At 39.9% G+C, this 20,863-nt stretch overlaps 1 protein-coding gene across 8 annotated transcripts in view; it reads left to right on the top strand.

Annotated features, from left to right (window-relative positions):
* Positions 1 to 298: 298 nt before the first annotated feature.
* The window catches only part of OSBPL6 (oxysterol binding protein like 6), a 208,023-nt gene continuing 187,458 nt past the window's right edge, over positions 299 to 20,863 (top strand). For 7 of the 8 annotated variants that reach the window (XM_070045948.1, XM_060302209.2, XM_070045952.1 and 4 more), the window contains exon 1: positions 299 to 430. The gene's annotated coding sequence lies outside the window, so the exon portion shown is untranslated. The remainder of the gene's footprint in view (positions 431 to 20,863) is intronic. The other variant, XM_060302208.2, reaches the window with a different exon arrangement.

Here is a 20,863-nt window from a genome sequence, read left to right as displayed (position 1 = left end):
CCGGGCCGGGAGTGAGCCCAGGCAGTGAGACCCCGCGCCTCGGAGGCTCGGCGCGCCCAGTCCGTGGCTCTCCGGGCAGCGCGGCGAGGGTGTCCAGCAGGTCCCGCACGCAGCTGGAGCTCCGACCGCCGCCGTTCTACTCCAGCCCAGCCAGCCAGCCAGCCAGCGGCAGCCGGGGGCGGGGAGTCCGGAGCACCGCCCCTCCAGCGCGCCCCGCCCGTGGGAGAGGAGGGGCTGCGGCGCCGCGGACCACTGGAGGCGCAGCACCGCCGTCACCGCAGCTGTGGGCGCCGGAGACCGCGGATCCACGCAGGCGGCGCCCGCGCCTCCGCTCCCCGGCCGGCCCTCGCGCCCTCTCGACCGCCGGGGCCGTCTGCAGCCTCCCGCCGCTGCCGCCGCAAGGTCGGCGGCGCCGCTGCTCGTCTTCCAGGTAGGTGTCCTAGCTGCGGAGGGGACCTCTGGAGCGGCGCGACGGTGCCCGCACCCCGGCCCGCGGGCATTGTGCGCGGCCGGAGGGCCGAGGACCCTGAGGGACGCACGGCCGGGCAGCCCGGCTTGGGCCTCTGAGGCATCGAGCCCTCCGGGGGTTCCCCTGGCCAGAGAGCCCGGGGCGGCGGTGCCAGTCCCTCCCCGCGGCCGAGGTGGGAGGGGGCGTCTGGGTCCCGGTCCGCGCTCGCCGCCCTCCCCTCCCCCTCGTAGTGGGGATTCCGGCCGCCCGGCTCTAGTTCCTGCATCCCCCCCGCCCAGCCCCGCGCCCCGGCTGCTGGGATGGAAGCTGGGGCAGGGACAGGGACAGGGACTGATATAATTGTCTGCGGAGAACCCGACCGGCGCGCCCGCGCCCTCTCCAGCTAACGCCTACGCCTCACCTTTCAGGGAAGCTGGGGAGCGGAGAGGAGCGGCTGGGGAAGTTGTGCATTGGGTTTTATTGTGCGCGTGCACTGCGGACTGCCCTCTCGGGGCACCCCTGCCCACAAGCTGCTGGCGCCCCTGCAGCCTTTCCTGCAGCCTTCGTCCACACCCCCGGCCAGGGCCGAGCCTGCCTTCTCCGGTTCAGACCGGGACAGGGTTTTCATTGCAGTCAAGACGTGCTTCCCCTGCATCCAGCGCGAGCTGCCTGCAAAATGTGGGGCCGGGGATGCTGGGCGAGGAGGGGATGGGAGACCTAGGGAGGAAGCCGGGAAGAAGTAATGACACCAGCACATTTTTTAAAAAAAGCCTCTGCTGTATACAGACACATGTGCATGACATCTTTAAAGCTGTTTTTGAAAGTTATGACCAGATACTGATTTTGTGGCAATCTGTTATATACCTGAAGGTAGCTTAAACAGAGACCTAAAGCTGGGGAAAGCATTACATAATGGACGTGAAGCAATTGACACGAAACTAAGTGAACCCATTGGGTTGCCAGATTATTTCTTCCTCCTGCATGCAAAGTCCTATAGGCTTTTTCTCTATAAGAATTTCCATTTTTAAATCGCTGGATTAGTTTTAGCAAACTGTGCTTTTTTTCCCCAAATAACAAAATAATTTTTCTTGACTATCTTTTCTTAAATTTAAAAATTGCATGCTAATGGATAGTTGTATATCATAGAGCTGATTAGTATATGTGGTCTTTCTCCAGAGGTAAAAATTTTTAATATTCCTGCTCAATATCATTAACTTTGTTTTCCTCTTGGTTGTATTTTTTCTCCCTCCCTCCTCCCCTTTTTGTTTTTTGGAAGCATTTCTACAGTTTTAGGTACTGCGAGCTCACAAAGTTGATATTCCTATCCAATGCTACAGCATTGCAGATACAAAGACTAATAATAAATGAAACAGAAGACCTCACAGTAACTCAGAGTGATCAGGGTTCCCAAGGTCGAAGGGAAGCTGCAGTGTAACCGGGCTATAATCACCTACAGAGAATATGCATAGCCCTCCTTGGGTTATAAGGAAAGCCCTGATTGGTGGAATATTATTCCTATTATTATTTTACCCCTGGATTTCGTGTGTTTCCCCCTAAAACTAATTTTTTTTCTCCAAGTAGAAACACAATATTTTGAAATTAAAATCTTTGCTTTTAGAAAGCCTAAAAATCCAGGGTTTGCTCATATTTTCAGTTTTCATGTTGATAACGCCATTTTACATTCAGCGGATGGATTCCTTTTGGGATATCTCAGTTTCAAATTGTGATGGTTTATCAGATGTCTCTTGGTTATAATATAATGTGATTCTGTTAGACTTTTACAGGATCACTTAATATATTTAAGTTTTCTTGTCCTTAGCTGGCTTTAACTTTACGTTAGTTAACTTTATTCCAAGAAAAAAGGTAAAGTCCTTTCAAGAAGAAATATTTATTTTTGGAGATCTGTAGCATCACTGCAGAAGTAGAATTAGGTTAATGCCTAAGTAGATAAAATTGTTTTTAAAAATTATTTTTGGCTGCGTTGGGTCTTCGTTGCTGCGCGCGGGCTTTCTCTGGTTGCAGCGAGCGGGGGCTACTCTTCATTGCGATGTGCGGGCTTCTCATCGCGGTGGCTTCTCTCGATGCAGAGCACGGGCTCTAGGCACGCGGGCTTCAGTAGTTGTGGCACGTGGGCTCAGTAGTTGTGGCTCGCGGGCTCTAGAGCGCAGGCTTAGTAGTTGTGGTGCATGGGCTTAGTTGCTCCGCGGCATGTGGGATCCTCCCGGACCAGGGATCCAACCCGTGTCCCCTGCATTGGCAGGCAGATGGATTCTTAACCACCATGCCACCAGGGAAGTCCTAGATAAAAGTTTTATGTGACTTTACTCATAAAACTGTTGGACTAGGGAGAAGGTATAATTTTTATTAAAATGTCTTGGTTAAGTAACATGCAGTAATCATTCAGTGGATACTTAACTTATTGAGCACCTGTCTGTTTAGGACATTGGTCTAGGCATGTGGGAGATACAAATAAGAGTGAAAAGATGCCCCTCTGTCCTCAAGAGTTTGTTGTCTTGTTTGGAAGGATAAGACATGAATTCTCAAAATAGGGACTTTTTTTTCTTTTTTTACTTCAAAGGTTAAGTAATAATTCTAATACTTTTTAAAGTTTGTTTTTAATTTTGAAAAAAAGGTCTCATACTATCTGTTGATGTCTGAGACTTTTTTTTTCCCACTCAACGTTATGTCACTCGTCCGTATTGTATGCAGCTGTAGTTCACTGACTTACACTGCTGTACAATATTCCATCATTTGTCTGTAACACAATATGTTTCCCTGCTCTCTTACCAATGGCCTTTTTTTTTTTTCCTCATTTTTAAGAAGATTGCAAAGAGTGATGCTTTGATCATTCATGTTTCCTGGGGCACATGGGCAAGTGTTTCTCTTGGGTAAATACCAAGGTATAGAATTGTTGATTGTGTAGGATGTGTGAATATGCAACTGATAGATATTGCCAAATTATTTTCTAAAATTGTACTAATTTACACAAGCCAGGGAAACAAGCAAACATGAATAATCAAATACAAACAAGCATAAGTGTGTGCGTGTGTGCGTGTGTGTTGGATTGCCTTCCCTTGGCTTAGTGATTTGGAGAACACATTGCTGGTAATTCCAAAAGCAGTTGAATGACAATGTGGCAGCATCTTTAATACAAAAAAAAAAAAAGACCTCCCCAGGAAAAAAGCTTGTTGCTTACCAATGAAGTCAGAATTTATCAAAAAAGCTCATAAGAAAGTAAAGGACTCTCTTTTTTATTATTATTATTAATAATAAAGCCTCTGTTATTCAAGGATGATTATCTACATCCCTTGCTTCAGCTATACATTCCTTACATCCCCTGCAGAGATGTGTGTTTATATGATTTGAAATCCAGAGTGAACTTAGTAGTTTTGATCAAGAAAATGAACTAAAATTAATTTTAGGGGTAACTGACATGATGTCCATCTCAGTTACTGAACTTAGTAGTCTGCCTTTCTAGTGGTTCTGAGTTTCCATGAACTTTGGAGGCAGTTCTACGTCCATCCATTCGATCACCAACCCCTTGTCCGGTCACTTCTGTGGGTCTCATGTGGCAGTGACATGGGCACATTGAGTGTCATTCTTCTTCATTCAGCCGGCGTTTATTGAACACCTGGTATGTGTCAAACACCATATTAGGTGCTGGGTCATAAACATGTCTGCCCTCAAGGATCTACCCAAAACAGACTCTACCAAAAACAAATCACTGTTGAATATGTATACGTGTGTGTGGGGTGGATCTGGCTTTGGTTTTAGAATTTGCATGAAGTATCTATTTTTTCTTTTGTTCCCTAAACTTTTTCCAGATTTATGTTTAGACCTCCTTGAGTTGGGAGTGCTTAAATATAGTTTTATTTTATTGGCTTTTTAAAAGCAGAAGCTTTAGAAGGACTTACTCATGGTAAGTCCTTTTGTCATGTTATCAAATAGGAGAAAGACAGAGGTCAGGGAAGAGATATCTGGATAGGTGAATTCAGATTTGCTGGGAATGGACCATGACTTAGTATCGAATTGATTTTTAAAGGGAAAAATAGAAAATAGACAAAGATGAATGGTTATTAAGAGATCCAACTTGGGTATTACAGGGAACTGAGTATATTGAGTCACGATGGTCTCAAGACGGATTTCCTGGTGGGTTATATGAACCCATTTTCTTGAAAGTTTGTATTCACTTACTTTGTGTATGTATGAATGTAGTTTTTATATTAAAATACATCATAATGCAAATGTTAAATATTTGTAAAAGGATTATGTTAATAGAGTGGTGAATTATGGGAAGCAGAAACGTCCAAGGACTCTTTCTTACAGTGGTTTGGCAGGTTACTTGAAAGTAAAAACTACCCCGTGTGAGGGAATTCCATCTGCTGGGGCCAGTGTCTCAGAAAATCTATATAGTAAGCTGACAAAAGGCAGAGCTTGAAAGGAGGTCACTCCAAGTAGTCTGATAGCCAGGACTATCTAAGGGATAACTGGGTTAGAGGGAGCATTAAGTATGTAACTTCACTCTGAAAATAAGCTTAAGTAAGTAAATAAATAAATAAGCTTAAGTACATAACAATAAGTTTAAATAGGTAAAAAACATTTAAGTAAAATATTGCCAGAGTATCATTTAATATGTTTCACCAGTGTTATGAGACTGAGTACAAAGAATTCATGATTAATACACAAAAGTTACCTTCTCCTTAGAGATGATGGATTATATATTTTTCTGTTCAAGAAAAGCTAGATGTCAGTTTGTAAAATATATGAAGAAAGGACCCAGACACTGGAGATACTTATATTTGCTTGATGTGCTGATGCTTGAATGACCTTTATATTAGATTCATGAGGTGTTAGAGGTGAAAGGACTTTAAAAAATCTTTTATTCCAATTCCAACCTCTCCCATTTCCCAGGTGGAAAAACTGAGGCCCAGAGACTTGCCCAGTGAGGTGCTAGCACCATTAGCAGATAATGTGTCAAATAATTTACTTCTTCTGGTGGTAACAGGAAATAAAGCTCTTTCCTAAATTATGAGTATATGAATAAGAAGATGAACCAATAGCAACCTCTGCAGTGGATTTTAAGCTTCCCTTCTGTCATTCTCTTTGAGTGGTTGGTGTAGGAAGTGAAGTCAAGCATATCTTTTAAAATTTTCTTAGATTTTTAGAGAGAAGGCTTTGTTTTTGAGGGTATGATGAGAGGAATAAATGCTACAAATATGATTATTTAAAATTTTTTCATGTTTGCTATTTTGATACCCATAGCTTTGTCTTTTAACTCAATGGACGGGAAAGGATAGAGAAAATTAAATTATCCTGTGCTTCTTTTCCTTTGTCATTCTCTTTCCATAAGCTAATATGAGACAAAATCAAAGTGTAGAGGGAATTGAGTCAGGAATAGAACATCAACTTTTATTTTTTTATCTTGCATCTTATTGAGGCAATTCTCACTGTAGCTCTTGAGACAGACCTATCCACCTTTTGAAAAGAGTGTGGAAGTAGAAGGGAGAACACAGCAGTATATTTTCAGAATCTTTTTTTCAAAAGTCAAATCTAAAATAAACCTGGCCTCAATTTCCAGCAATAGCTTTATTTCACAGCTCCTAAACCAGTGCTTAAGTTTTACCATAAATTTGAAGAAGTTACCTTAATGTTTTTTATACATAATACAATGTTGCTACAAGTAACATACTGTGATCAACTACTAAAGTTTAAAGAATAAAGTATCTAAAAGAACCTTACAATTAAAAAATTTTTTTGTTACATGTCATTTCTATAGATAAAGTGGAAAGTCTGATTCTATTTTAAATTAAGATAACATTTTTGCTTTCTGTTTGACTGTAGCAGCTAGACAAGCTTTTGCATATTCGCACCCCATCAGGCAACAATCTGAACAGTTTTTGTTGTATAATTTCCCTAGAATAGAAAAAGTAGCACAATTTGAATGGCATGTTGATTATGAAAAGACATCAATGAAATTCTTTTTGATCTCAGTAAACCTCCAGTTGAAGCAAGAACTATAAAAAGAGTGTGATCTCCAAGGTAGGCCAAGCGAATGTAGGATCCATGTGAAACTTCAGGAAGATAGCAAGGGAAAGGAAGAGATCAAAATCCACAGGAACTCAGAATGATGGAACAGGAAGGTCAGGGAAGGAAGTAGATGGATATATCCCAGCTTGTTTTCCAGTTTTATTTCAAAAAGGGCCAACAGAGGAAATAAAAGTGTGAATCTAAAGGCTTTTGGAGATCAGATATTATAGAAGATGTCTATTTCTACACTTAAAAAAAACTTTTAAACATCTTAAAGAATACAGAAGGCATAAGATAAAAGATTGATAAATTAAACTTCATTTAAGAAAAGATAGTATGTGTAACAGACAGGAGATAAACATCACACCAGGAAGAAACTGTTTATAACACGTTGTAGACTACTGGTAACTTCTTAATATCCAAAGTACTCCTATGTATCAATGAGAAAAAATGACTGTTAATCTAACAGAAAAAGGGGCAGAGGAAATGAACAAACAGTTCACAGAAAAGGAATTACTAGTGGCACTTACAAATATGAAATTATGCTCAACTTATAAGAGAAATGCAGTTTTAAACTATTTTAACCTGTTAAATTGGCAAAGATCTTAACGTTTGTTAATTCCTTGGGGTGGCAAGGCTTTGGGGAAACTGACAGGCTCATGCATTGTTGGTGGAGCACAGCATCTATGGATAGCAATTTGGCAATATGGCCAAAATGAAAAATCCACCTGCCTTTTCATGCCAGGAAATCTAAGAAATTTTGCCACAGATATATATTTGTACATCGCAAAATGAGTTTGCATCAAGACATCCACCATGGCATTGTCTGTAATGACAAGATTTAGAGCGAGCTAAAGATCCATCAATATGGGACTGGTTAAATAAGGAGCAGAAACGAAACTAGGCAGCTGTTAAAAAGAATGAGATCATTCTATATTTGCTGTTGTGGCATGATCTTTCAGATGTAAGAAGGGAACAGATCAAGGTGCAGAGAAGTAGGTGGCCATTGATGTTAAATATGAGTTTATAAATATGTTTATGCTTGTGACTGTGGAGACTGTCTCTTGAAGGTGACCCAATAAACTGGTAACAGTGACTGGCTCTGGGGAAGAGAGCTGGGTTTGGGATGAGAATGGGAAGGACACTTATTTAGCACACTAATCTAGTGCACCTTTTACTACTATTTGAATTCTTAAATACCTGAACATATTATGTATTCAAACCAATATAATTTTAAAATTTCTTGAGGATCACTTGTATTGATCAAGAATGTTGAGTAGTTGTAACCAGTAGCATTCCTTTGCAACTTTCGGTCCCATTCTGTGTTGATAAAAGAATGTGGTAGTTGCCATAAAGACTCACCCTCACTACTACCCTGACAGGCTAAAGTTCAAAGAGGAGGGAAGCTGGAAGCGGTTGCCCTTTGGGACAGTGTTGGCGCACATTGCTTCTCTGCAGTTGCCCTGCCTTTGCCACTGTGCCCCCAGCTAACTGGTTTTACTGGAAAGGAGACTCAAGGGAGTTGATTAGGACCAGGGTACAGATGACAGTTCAGGGAGAACAGACATCGAAGAAGGTGGTGGCAGAAGCCTGAGGCTGGGAGAGCACAGAGAGCGAGATGGCAGTAATTGCTACCCCGACTCCAACAGAGGCAGCTTACAGTGCTAAAATAGAGAGAAATGTTATTTTATGGGCCACGGTCTTGAGGTCCTCTGCTGCCCCTGAGGTTTGGTATGGTGTCTAGGAATCTGCCCGTTCTGGGAATCACACTATCTCTTTCACCCTCCTTGTTTTGTAGCTAAGATGATCCCCTTCATCCCTTGAAATATCCATTCCATGGAGTATTTTTCTAGTTAGTTCTGAAACCATTTATATATTCTGCTCTTAAATGCATACACTCATAGAGTGATAGTTTCATCATGCCTTTGCCCTCCTAGAGCCCACAAAAGGATATCTAATACTAAGCTACAGAATAGTAAGAAGGAGAAAGCTGAGGAAACAACTGAATGGTTAGTGGGTCATAGCTTTGGGAAGTATGTGCTGATATGAATTTTAAAAGCAATAATATGAATAGTTATGAGTTATACTGAAGAAAAGGAAAAACTTGGTAACAATGAAAGGTATTGTACTGCAAAATAATTTTCCTAAAAAGAAATAAAAATAGTTTAATTATCATCATTAATATATATTTATGCAAAGTTAATAGACATGGCCTTCATTTGGAATTGGTCACTTTAAATCAGGAAGGACACTCACCAGTTACACAGTGGGGAAATGTTACATCAGTCTCTTTCTTTTAACCTCTAGACATGAAGTTAGGATTAAGTATGTATCCTAATAAATGAATCAAGTAAATAATATATTCCTTTTCTCTGTGGAAGCTCTGATATTATAGTAGGTATGTTCTTTTTTTTCTTGATGAAATTTTTAATTTTAATTTAAAATGATACAGAAAGTGAAATATATTATGTGGGTGCCTGATAGCCCTGTTAATTACCAGTAAAGCCATTTCTTCAAAGTGTCCTGACAAGGCATTTGCCCGATTTTCCACTGATGATTTCTCAGCATCCCAGCTTCAGGCAAGTCCGATGGGCAGTCAGTAGGTGAAAGGCACAGACCGACAAGGTGACCTGGATTTTGATTTCCGAAGATCTCCATTCTCTAAACTTAAGCATTGTCAGGATACCCACACTACCTGTAATACTAAAATGTGCCCATTTTACATATTTAGCTTTTATAAAGACGCAAACTATTCATCATAAGCCAAAATGAGTAAACTTCTCGGAAACAAAGTGCTTACATAAACATGATAAAAGTAAATAATTCTTCCATTACTTTAGGATTTTTAGGTCCCATTTGGTCAATTACCTCTTCAGAGACATCAAGCTATATGTGGTGCCCTGACAGAGTGCCTCAGCCTCACTCACAGAAGCAAGGGATCTGAGAATTGTCTTGTTCTGACTCATACTTGAGAGAGAATATAGGAGGAGTGAAACACTAGAGCAGTATTTGGCTGCCCAGGGATGGCCTGCAACCCAGTCCCTGGGGTGCTTGTGGATAAACCACAGGAGTAGCTATGTTCTTTTTAAGTTTGTTTAGAAACTAGGAGGAATAAGCAGCAGCCTCATAGTGGCATACCATGGGAAGCTTTGGGTGTGAAAGTGGGATGATTTGAAGAGCAAAGAATGATAGAGGTGGATGGGGAGAGGTCAGAGAAGCTCTTTATCACAGAAGAGGAAGCACTGGCAGGCCCTGTGGGTCATGTGTCCCAGTATCTAGGAGACCCTTTCCATAACTTACCAGGGCTGTTGAAATTTCAGGATGCATTTGATCCTTAATCGGTGTATCTAATGTGTCTTAATTCCTAATGGAATTTTAGGGGTAGGTTTAATCTGACATGAATGAACATGTATATTTCTTTAAGAGATTCGGTAGCATATGTTAAATACATGTGAACATGGTATTGTGCTAAACTGCTTCTTCTTGCCAGGCATTAGCTTCTTTTTTTTCACTATATCCCTCTTTGAAAATAGCCTGCTATCTTGTGGTGCTTTTTATCACAATACGCACTTTGGAGAAGCAGTATGTTTTTGACAGGAAGAGCTCTGGAGCAGGTATCACGGCTACCCAGGTTCTGTTCCCAGCTTCTCCTCTCGTTACGCACCTGACCCTGGGCCAGTAACCTCCGGGAGCCTCATCTGAGGGTAAATCTGTGGTTGTTGGAGTGACCACATTTCCAATTAGCATGTGAAAACACTTAGAGAACTATTAAGTCCTATGAAAGTGCAGTTATTAATCAGTACCTTAAATTCCCATTTACCTAGAATCCAGATAACCAGAAAACCAAAATAACTACATTTTTTCTGTAGACTTGTCCAGTGACAACTGATTTAATGCTAAACTGCCCAGTGGCACTATAAACTCAGAAGTTACTTGGAAATCAAATACCAATTACAATTACATTCAGTAGTTTTGTTTGTTTCTTAAGTGGTCAGCAGTCTGGTTCTTTGAAAATTAGTTGATTATATGTGGGAAATCAAAGTAGAAAATCCCAATTTCTGACCAATTTTGGGGAAAGCAGGCATCAGTCACAAAGGTCAGTCCACCTCTGGCTCCTTCCAAGGGTGCTGCCCTTCCCCCACTCCACCAGCAGCTTTTTGTCCCCTTGCAGCCTCAGTTCCCTTTCCACGCCCGGGGCTCTCTTTCCCCTTACGTCATGCCTGCCACCCCTTAACTCATTTTTCCTGAAACCCCTGGGCAGTCACTATTCCCTGCAGCCCTGCGGCTTCTCCATTCCCCCTGTTCCACTGTGCGACTTCCTTTGGTTGCCTCCTTGTATGTTTTGCTTTCCCAAGCAGAAGGAGGCTCCTTTTTTTTAGGACCAGGTCTCGTTACCATTCCTTTCTGTCTTTCAAGCTCCTTAGATGTCCACTCTCTGGGACATTTGGTTGCTTCCCTCTGAGCACGCTTCCCTGCTCTGCGACTCTTCATTTTTCTGACATCATCAGTAAAAGAAGTGTTCCCCAAAAATGACACCTCCATTAAACATGAACATCCCCCTCCCCTTAATTTTAAACCTTTAAAAAAAAATAGAAGTCTCTCTAGAATGTTTTATATGCTTCAGATAAAAAAAAATTGCACATAGAGAATGCAACAACAGAGCCCGTTAAAGTGACGCTAGTAACTCTAGACTAAGAGTGTCCATTTTTGTTCACGCCTGTAATACAGAGGGCTTTGGTTGTGGGGCAGCACGAATTGCTCCTTTACCAAATAACCCTAGAATTCTTTGACTTTCAACTGACTTTTTTTTTCCCCCGGAAGATTTTTTTGCTTTCTCCTTCCATTAGCAGTCAGCCTTCTGACACCTGTGCATGCTGCCCTTCCACAAGATGACATACAGGAAGTACTGAAGTAATTCTTCTTCAGCCACATCTTTGAAGTAGTAAGTAAGGAATACTTCTTACCCCTCATTTTTCTGAAGCTGTTTTTCTTTAGCTCAGAGGTTCGTTTTCCAGATAGTACATGATAGTTAAGATGGTATGAAGTCTCTCTCAGTGCTAGATAGATCTGGTATTAGACTTTGTTATTAGATTATGGGAGGGTTTATAGTTTCTCTGAATATTGGCAATGAATTATCATTCTGACATTCTCTAATCCTATCATGTTTCTAACAGGATCATTAATTTATTTGACAAAATATTTGTGCTTAGAAGTCAGAAAAGGCCCCTGCTCTCCTGGAACTGACATGATAATGAAGGGAGACAGTCAGTAAAAGTACATTGCTCTTTTAAATTCTATTGAGAACTATAAGGACAATAAAAGTGACTGATGGGGCAACAGCAGTTGTTGGTGGTGGTGGGAGTATTACTTTCCTAGGGCTGCCATAACACAGTACCATGAACTGGGTGGCTTAAAACAATAGAGACACATTCTCAGAGCGCTGGAGGCTAGAAGTCCAAAATCAAGATGGATCCTTCCTTGTCTCCCTTCTGGCAGCCCCAGGAATTTCTTCGCTTGTGTTTATACTTAAAGCTTTTAAGCCTCCTTCTTCACATGGCCTTCTTCCCTGTGTCTCTGTCTCTGTCTCTCCTTTATATAAGGACACCAGTCATAATGGATTAAGGGCCACCCCTACACCAGTATGACCTCATCTTAACTAACTACATTGCAACAACCCTATTTCCATCTAAGGTCACAGTCTTAGGTATTGGGGGGTTAGGATTTCAACATATCTTTTTTGGGAACATGATTCAGCCCATTGCAGTGGGCTTCTTTGGGTGGACTGACCAGGCAAGGCCTTGCTAGGTAAAGACATTTGAACTGAGCCTGAATGATGGGAAGGGGCAGGTTGTGAAAAAAGTCTGGGAGCAGATCCTTTCCCGGCAGAGGGAACAGCAAGTTCAAGGACCTGGAGAGTGAGCCTGTTGGAGTGGAACGTATGTACCTTAGGTTTTACACTCTTAAAAGGGGCAAAAATATGTCTGGTTCAGGCAGGTTACTTTTAAGACAAAGGAATTTTACTTTTGAGCGCTCTTGAACACTTTTTGCTTTTGGTCAGGCAAAGACCGAAAAAATTTTTCTTTAAAACATTAAATGCTGAGAAATCAGGCCTTCCAGCAGTAGCTAATCACATATTAAGAATTTTGTTGATTAGAAGTTCAGTTTGCATTTTAATAGTAGAATTCTCCATCACTGTATTTGGGTTTATTTACCTAAAAGCTTTAAATATAACAACAACCGAGAATTAAGCAGACTTTGTAATAGTGAAGGTTATTTTCTAGTGGTAGGAAATTAATTAAGGCTAAGTATACTCTTTAAAAACCTGACGTCATATATTAAAGTGTCATTTTTCAACAAGATTGTAACTTTATTGTTGTTGTCCTATGTGACACCTATGCAAAGTAGCATTAGTGTGATTTTTGTTACATATTTATGAAAAAATCTTAGTTTTTTTGAATTTAAAAATAGATAAGAATCTAGAAAAATCTATATGGAAATAAAAATTTCCTAAGATAGTCAAGAAGATGCCACATTAGACTGGCAATACCGTTAAGCATTCAGAAGTAGGATAAAGTAACTTAAAACATTGTAATATTTAATGCAAAGTTGACATTATGAAATATGCAGTAGTACATTGTATACGTGTACATTTAGCCAGAAGCCTGGTGTCATTAATACAGATATATTTGTTTATATTACAGAGAAAATATATTACTTACGAATAACAAGTTTCTATAAAAAGTTGTGAGTTAAAAAATGCTTATGTAAAACTAGATTTTTATGGTGAATGACTATTTAGGTAGGGTTTAGGATTACAAGACCAGACTGGAGCCAAGGCTGTCTGGGTTCAAATCCTGACTTTGCTTCCTGCAGATGTGTGACCTTGAATAAGTCATTCTGCCCTAGTTAACTCGTTTGTAAAAAGGGAAATATAAAATTAATACCTAACTCAAAGCATTGTTGGGAGGATACAGTGAGTTGATGCGTATATATTTCCTGGAAAGGGCAGATAGTAAGTGCTAGCTGTTATTATTTTTAGCATGTTAATTGAAAATTAGACATATTAATATTCATTAGTTGGAAAACTTATTATGTAAAATGTAAATATAGTCAATGTCTCTTATGCCTTCTTACAAATCAAAAGCTAATTTGAGATAAGAAACCTGTCAACAGAATTTGCAAGGCTCTGTTTTAATGTTAATAATCTGTTAAAAGTATTTTATACGCTTACTCATTTAGTTACTTATAGCAATGACTACGTTCAAGAGACTTTGTTAGGTCGTAAGGGAGAAGGAAAGATGATTAAGCTGTTGATCGTGCTTTTAAGAACCTGCCTACCCGATAGGGCAGATAAGACATAATTTAGTATAACACGAAGTGTAATGAGGTAAGTGTCATGCCAAGAAATGTGATTTCGTGGTGCAAGTATCTCTGGAGGTTGGGAAGCATCTGAGAAGGTTTTGTGGGTAAGAGGGGCATGGGTAAAAATGTAGGAACTGATGACATTTTTGAGGAATAGGAAGAATAGGAGAGATCTGAGGTAGAGAAGGAACAGTTAGATAAATAGGCAAAAGACTGAGCGTCTTGTCCCCAAGTCAAGAGAGGAAGGAATTTCTAGGAAGAGAAATGGGCTATCACAAAGACTGTAGAAAATGTAAGGGGAGTAAGGATCGAAAAAAGACCATGAAAAACATTCCCTCCTCATCTTCCTTTGGGCCAGAGAGACTTTGTTGGGGATTCATTGGCTTTTCTTGACAAAATAGCATGTAGTAGCAGAATTTCTGGGACATGACATATAACTGAAAAAGCATCAGGTCAGTTAAGGTAGAGTCTGTTTATACTGATGTGATTCAAACACAGTGAAATTTCTAGGATGTTTCTGTTTGGTTTTGTTTTTAAATTCCTCACAGAGCACTTTTAAGACTACCTACCATTCGTTTAGCATTTTTTTGTTTTTGTCTGCCATACATTGTCCTAAACATTTGCGATGATCATCCTCTCACGTAAAGCCTTGCAGCTGCTTTTGCAGTAGATTGTTACTTCCATTTTACAGATATGGAGGCCATGGTCCAGAGGGGAGGTGACCAGCTCTCAATCCTTGCATCTATAATAAGTGAACAAGCTGGAATCGAACCCAGCCTGTCTGTTAGATAATAATTGTTTAGTAACCTCAGGCATTTTAGAGGGAGAGCTGTTAAGACCAACATTTACTGATGACCAGCCACACTGGCCTCCTTGCTGTTCTTTAAATAAACCTGGATTATTCCCACTTCAGGGCCTTGGCACTTGTTCTTTTCTTTCTTTAGGACTCTTTCCCCCCAGCTTTGCCTGATGGGCTCCTCCTCAGCTTTCATGTGTCAGCTTGAATGGCAGAGGGGCTTCCCCAGCACCCCACTGAAGTCCGTCCATCACAACTGGTGCATCCCAACCTGAGAACAGCTCCCTCCTTAGGTGTTTTTTTTTTTTAAACATCTTTATTGGAGTATAATTGCTTTACATTGTTGTGTTAGTTTCTGCCATATAACAAAGTGGATCAGCTATACTTATACATATATCCCCGTATCCCCTCCCTCTTGCATCTTCCTCCCCCACTCCCTACCCCACCCCTCTAGGTGGTCACAAAGCACCGAGCTGATCTCCCTGTGCTATGCTGCTGCTTCCCACTAGCTATCTATTTCACATTTGGTAGTGTATATATGTCCATGCCACTCTCTCACTTCTCCCCAGCTTACCCTTCCCCCTCCCAGTGTCCTCAGGTCCATTCTCTACGTCTGCATCTTTATTCCTGTCCTGCCCCTAGGTTCTTCAGAACCTTTTTTTTTTTTTAGATTCCATATATATGTGTTAGCATATGGTATTTGTTTTTCTCTTTCTGACTTACTTCACTCTGTGTGGCAGACTCTAGGTTCATCCACCTCATTACAAATAACTCAATTTAGTTTCTTTGTAGGGCTGAGTAATATTCCATTGTATATATATGTGCCACATCTTCTTTATCCGTTCGTGTGTCGATGGACACTTAGGTTGCTTCCATGTCCTGGCTATTGTAAATAGTGCTGCAATGAGCATTGTGGTACATGACTCTTTTTGAATTATGGTTTTCTCAGGGTACATGCCCAGTAGTGGGGTTGCTGGGTCATATGGTAGTTCTATTTTTAGTTTTGTAAGCAGTCTCCATACTGTTCTCCATAGTGGCTGTATCAATTTACATTCCTACCAACAGTGCAAGAGGGTTCCCTTTTCATCACACCCTCACCTCCTTAGGTGTTTATTTGTTGTTGTTTGCCTCCCAATATTCAATGTCTAGCTTAGGTGCTGCTTTATTCCCAGGACCTAGTTCGTATTTCAGTAAATATTTGTGGAATGAATGAATGCATAATATCTCAGAGCTATTGGATTTTAAGAACTTGGTGAGATTTTTTGGTTGAAGGAAATGTTAGAAGTATCAGTTCATCTCTGATTATTTCTTTCTTATTTAACCGTACATGCCTTTTTTCAATAACTTTGAATTGAAAACTGCATGATATTTTGAAGGAAAGTCCTAAAAATTCCTTACGTATTGAAAGTGATACAAGTTCATTGTAGTAAAATTTGCAAACTGAGAGAAGTATATTTTATTTATTTATTTTTAAAATTTATTTATTTATATATGGCTGCATTGGGTCTTTGTTGCTGTGCCTGGGCTTTTCTCTAGTTGCAGTGAGCAGGGGCTACTCTTTGTTGTGGTGCGCGGGCTTCTCATTGTGGTGGCTTTTCTTGTTGCGGAGCATGGGTTCTAGGTGCGTGGGCTTCAGTGGTTGTGGCACACGGGCACAGTAGTTGTGGCGCACGGGCTTAGTTGCTCTGCGGCACGTGGGATCTTCCCGGACCAGGGCTCGAACCCGTGTCCCCTGTATTGGCAGGTGGATTCTTAACCTCTGCGCCACCAGGGAAATCCAGAAAAGTATATTTTAAAATCAGCTATAATATTGCTTCTAGAAGCTGAATTGTAATATTTGGGTATGTTCCTTTAATTCTTTACAAATTGCTTTCTGTTACTCAACAATGTATCATGAGTATTTCTTGTGTCATTCATTATTCTCCTAAACTTCATTTTTAAAATAGAATTTCTTTTTTAGAGCAATTTTAGCTTCACAGCAAAACTGAGCAGAAAGTACAGAGATTTCCCAAATGCCCACTTCCCCCAAACAAGCCCAGCCTCCCCTATCAATACCCCACTCCAGAGCGGTACATTTGTCACAATCGGCAAACCTACATTGCCACATCATTATTACCCAAAGTCCATAATTTACATTATGGTTTGCCCATGGTGTACATTCCATGGGTTTTGACAAATATATAATGACATGTATCCACCATTATAGTATCATACAAAGTAGTTTCACTGCCTTAAAAATCATCTGTGCTCTGCCTGTTCATCCCTCCCTCCCCACAGCCCCTGGCAACCACTCATCTTTTTACTATCTCCATAGCTAAATTTAATTTTTAATACATGCAGAATATTGCATTTTATGCACATACCATACTTAATTCTAGTTAGGCAGTTAGGTAGCTTTTTGGCATTATAAGTAACCTGATAAATGGCCTTGTGTAAAGATCTTTGTGTACAACTCTGGTTATTCCTTAGAATGGCTAGATTAAGGATTAAGGGATGTGAACATTTTAAGGCCTTCGTTACATATCCTCTAGCAGTCTAGGCCTCCAGATTTTTTAAAAAAACCATTTTTTGCTAAGAATGTATGAGAGGGCTTAGTAAAAAAAATTGTTCAAGCATGGTGAAAACGTAGACACACTAATAATAGCTGATATATATGCAGTTTACTATGTGTCAGACATTGTTTTAAGCACTTTATTTGAATTAACTCATTTAATAGTCACAGTAATGCTATTGATTACTGCTGTTATCAGCTCCATTTTAGAGATGAGAAAACTGAGGCACAAAAGGTTAAGTAATTTGGCCAAGTAGTTTCCTTAACTGTAATCATGGGATTACTATTGGGACCTAAGTCTTGAGTCGTTATGTTGTGTTGAGTGTTCTGTGCTCTTCTGGCCCATTATCACCAGTAAAAACTAACCAGTTATCACCAGTAGTGTTAGGGAATCATCACTGTTATAGAAGTGGTGGCATCAAAGACATGACAACTAAAATGACCATAGAGAATTTATTAGCTCTTAGTTTTTCAGTTAATGAATAAATATTCAAACAGAAAGTTTCCCTCAAATTCAACTTTATCTAACTCACTCAACATTTAGTACGTCATTGGTGTTTAGTGACTATTATTTAATGAGAGCTTACGAATTTTTTTCTTTTCTGAGAGGAAATTGGCTGTATCATATATGTATTGGACACTTTGTATTCTTAACTCTGGTTTTGCTGACTTCAGTGTATAAATACTATCTGGCACATAGTAAAATAGGACTAAAATTATTAATCCCAATTGGTGATTAAAAGAAATATAAACTTAAAATCCAGTTTTCTAAATTCAAATGAGAGCTTCCACGTGTCAATATGTAAAGGCAGCATTTCAGTTTTTGACTTTACTGTGGAAATTCTGCTTTAAACAAATACAAATCAACATTCTTTTCCCTTCTCTCTGCTATTTCCCCCAAGCCCCAACCATTACCCCTTCCACACACTTAATATTTCTGTTAATTTGCTCCTGAGGATGCTTGCATATTTGCTGCTAAGTTTTCTGGGTCTTTTTAGAGGACGGACTGATTTTACTGCCTAGGTTTGGGGCTCCATCCTATGGTTCCCTGGGTTGCAGAGCTATCGAGTCTTCAACCTTTAGCTGCCTTTGAGTGACTGTTCAGATGTCATGGGAACCTCAGTGGGACTGATAACTGTCAAGGGTTGTTTTTTATTTTCACTTGTTAAATCCCCCAAACTAATGCTATTAAAGGGCTTTCAATAGAACTAGAAGGCGCTTTCTGTTTATCTTTTTAACTCCCACGTCATATAGCCTTATACGTAGTGGGCATTCAGTAAGTTGTTGAATATGTAATTTTTGTTAATTGATTCATATAAAATTACACTGTACATTGTTTGCTATTATAAATGCTAATTATAGGTTTGTTTAGTTTGTATTTACACTCTAATCTTCCGGAGAACTGAAGAAAAAACCTGTAGTTTTTCCTTTAAACTTTAAAAGGAAACACAACACGTATTTGGATAAAGCACTGCTGTACTTCTATTCTTAAATGTCCATTATAGGGTAGCTAACCGACAATTATTTGTTTCCCTGTAGAAGAAATATTTTTAAAAAATATCTTGAGAAGAATGCCTAATTATTCTTTATGAGCAGGTCACATAATGAAATAACGAGGTTTAGGGATTACATTTTTCAAAGCCAGGAATAAAGTAAACAAAGGCTAAAATGAATTTCTTTAAGTTGGAGATACTAGAGATTTTTAGTTGATTCTTTTTGGTTTAAAACAGACCATTTGACATTTCTCTGCAAAGCAATAACTTATGAATTAAACACAAGCAAGGTTCTGTTTCTTCAGACGCTTTAACAGCTACCCACAAATCATAAGGTAACTTTCTTCATTTCTCCTCTGCTGGCATAGGTGTGATGACTGTACTTAAAACAGGAAATTAGTAATCTCTTTTTGAGGGTGATGGTAGAATGTTATCCCTGACAAATTAGCTCGTATATCTGCTCCTAGGTTTTAGTTTAAATGTGCAACTCAGATGATAATATTATATCTAAAATTGCTTTAGGTGACTTCCCTAGCAGTCCAGTGGTTAAGACTTCGCCTTCCAATGCAAGGGGTGTGGGTTTGATCCCCGGTCGGGGAGCTAGGATCCCACATGCCTTGCCCTCCAAAACCTAAGACATTAAAAACAGAAGCAAGGCACTTCCCTGGTGGCGCAGTGGTTAAGAATCCGCCTGCCAATGCAGGGGACAAGAGTTCGAGCCCTGGTCTGGGAAGATCCCACAGGCCGTGGAGCAACTAAGCCTGTGCGCCACAACTACTGAGCCTGCACTCTAGAGCCCACGAGCCACAACTGCCAAGCCCACGCTCTGTAACTACTGAAGCCTGCACGCTCTAGGGCCCGCATGCTGCAACTAATTAAATAATAATTTAAAAAAATCTTATATGCCTAACCATGTATTTACCATTTATGTTCCTTTCATGCCTTTTTGTAGAGCCATATTTTTATCTGGAATCAGTTGCCTTCAGCTCAAAGGACTTCCTTTAACATTTCTTGTGTCTGATGGTGATTAATTCTTTTAGCTTTTGTGTTTCTGAAAATATCTTTACTTTGCCTTCTGTTTTGAAAGTTATTTTCACTGAATATGAAAATCTGAGTAGGCAGTATTATTTTCTTTCAGTACTTTAAAGATGTTGCTTCCCACTTGAAGAGTTTCTAATGGAAAATCTGTTGTTATCCATATTTTGGTACACATGGTATCTTTTTTTCCCCTTTGGCTGTTTTAGAGATTTTCTTTATCATTAGGGTTTTGAGCAATCTGATTATGATGTGCACTGATGTGGTTTTCTTCATGTATCTTGTGCTTGGGATTCATTGAGCTTCTTAGATCTGTGGGGTTTTCATTTTCAAGAAAGTTTGAAAATTTTCTGCCATTATTCAAAAGTTTTTTTCTATTCCTTCTTCACTTTCCCTTCTTTTGAGGTACTGTATTTGCCTGTATATTAGACCATTTGTAGTTGTCTTACTGATACTCTGTTCAATTAAAAAATTTCTCTTTTCTTGCTATCTTACTTTGGATAGTTACTACTGCTATGTCTTCACATTTAGTAATCTTTTCTTTGGCAGTGTCTAAAACATTAATCCCATCCAGTGTATTTTTCATCTCAGATTTTGTTGTTTTCGTCTCTAGAAGTGGAGATGAAATGTCTTCCGTCTCTCTATTTAACTTTTTGAGCATACAGTTATTATAACTGTTTTAAAGTCCTTGTCTGCTAATTCTAATATTTGAATCAGCTCTGAGTTGAGGGGATTGATTGATTTCTCTCCTCGTTATGAGTCATATTTTCCTGCTTCTTTGTGTACCTGGTAATTTTTTATTGGATGCCAAATATTGTGAATTTTACCTTGTTGGGTACTGGATATTTTTGAATTTCTGTAAATATTCTTGAACTTTACTCTGTAATGCAGTTAATTTACTTGGAAATAGTTTGATTCTTTCAGGTCTTGCTTTAAGGTTTTTTAGATGGGACTAAAACAGTGCTTAATTTAGGGCTAAGTATTCCACAGGACTGGACAAGACACTTGTGTTTACTCTGTCCAGTGTCCTCTGAATCATGAGGTTTTCCAGTCTGGGAGATGGGACCAGATACTGTTTTTGATTCTGCATGACTTCAGGCACTACGCTGTAACCTCTGAGCCTTTCTGCTGGTTCTTTCTCCAGCTACCTT

The sequence above is a fragment of the Globicephala melas genome, chromosome 7 (assembly GCF_963455315.2).
Source record: "Globicephala melas chromosome 7, mGloMel1.2, whole genome shotgun sequence".
NCBI lineage: Eukaryota > Metazoa > Chordata > Mammalia > Artiodactyla > Delphinidae > Globicephala > Globicephala melas.
The sequence above is the reverse complement of the archived record's forward strand: the minus strand, read 5'-3'. Positions and strand labels throughout refer to the sequence as shown.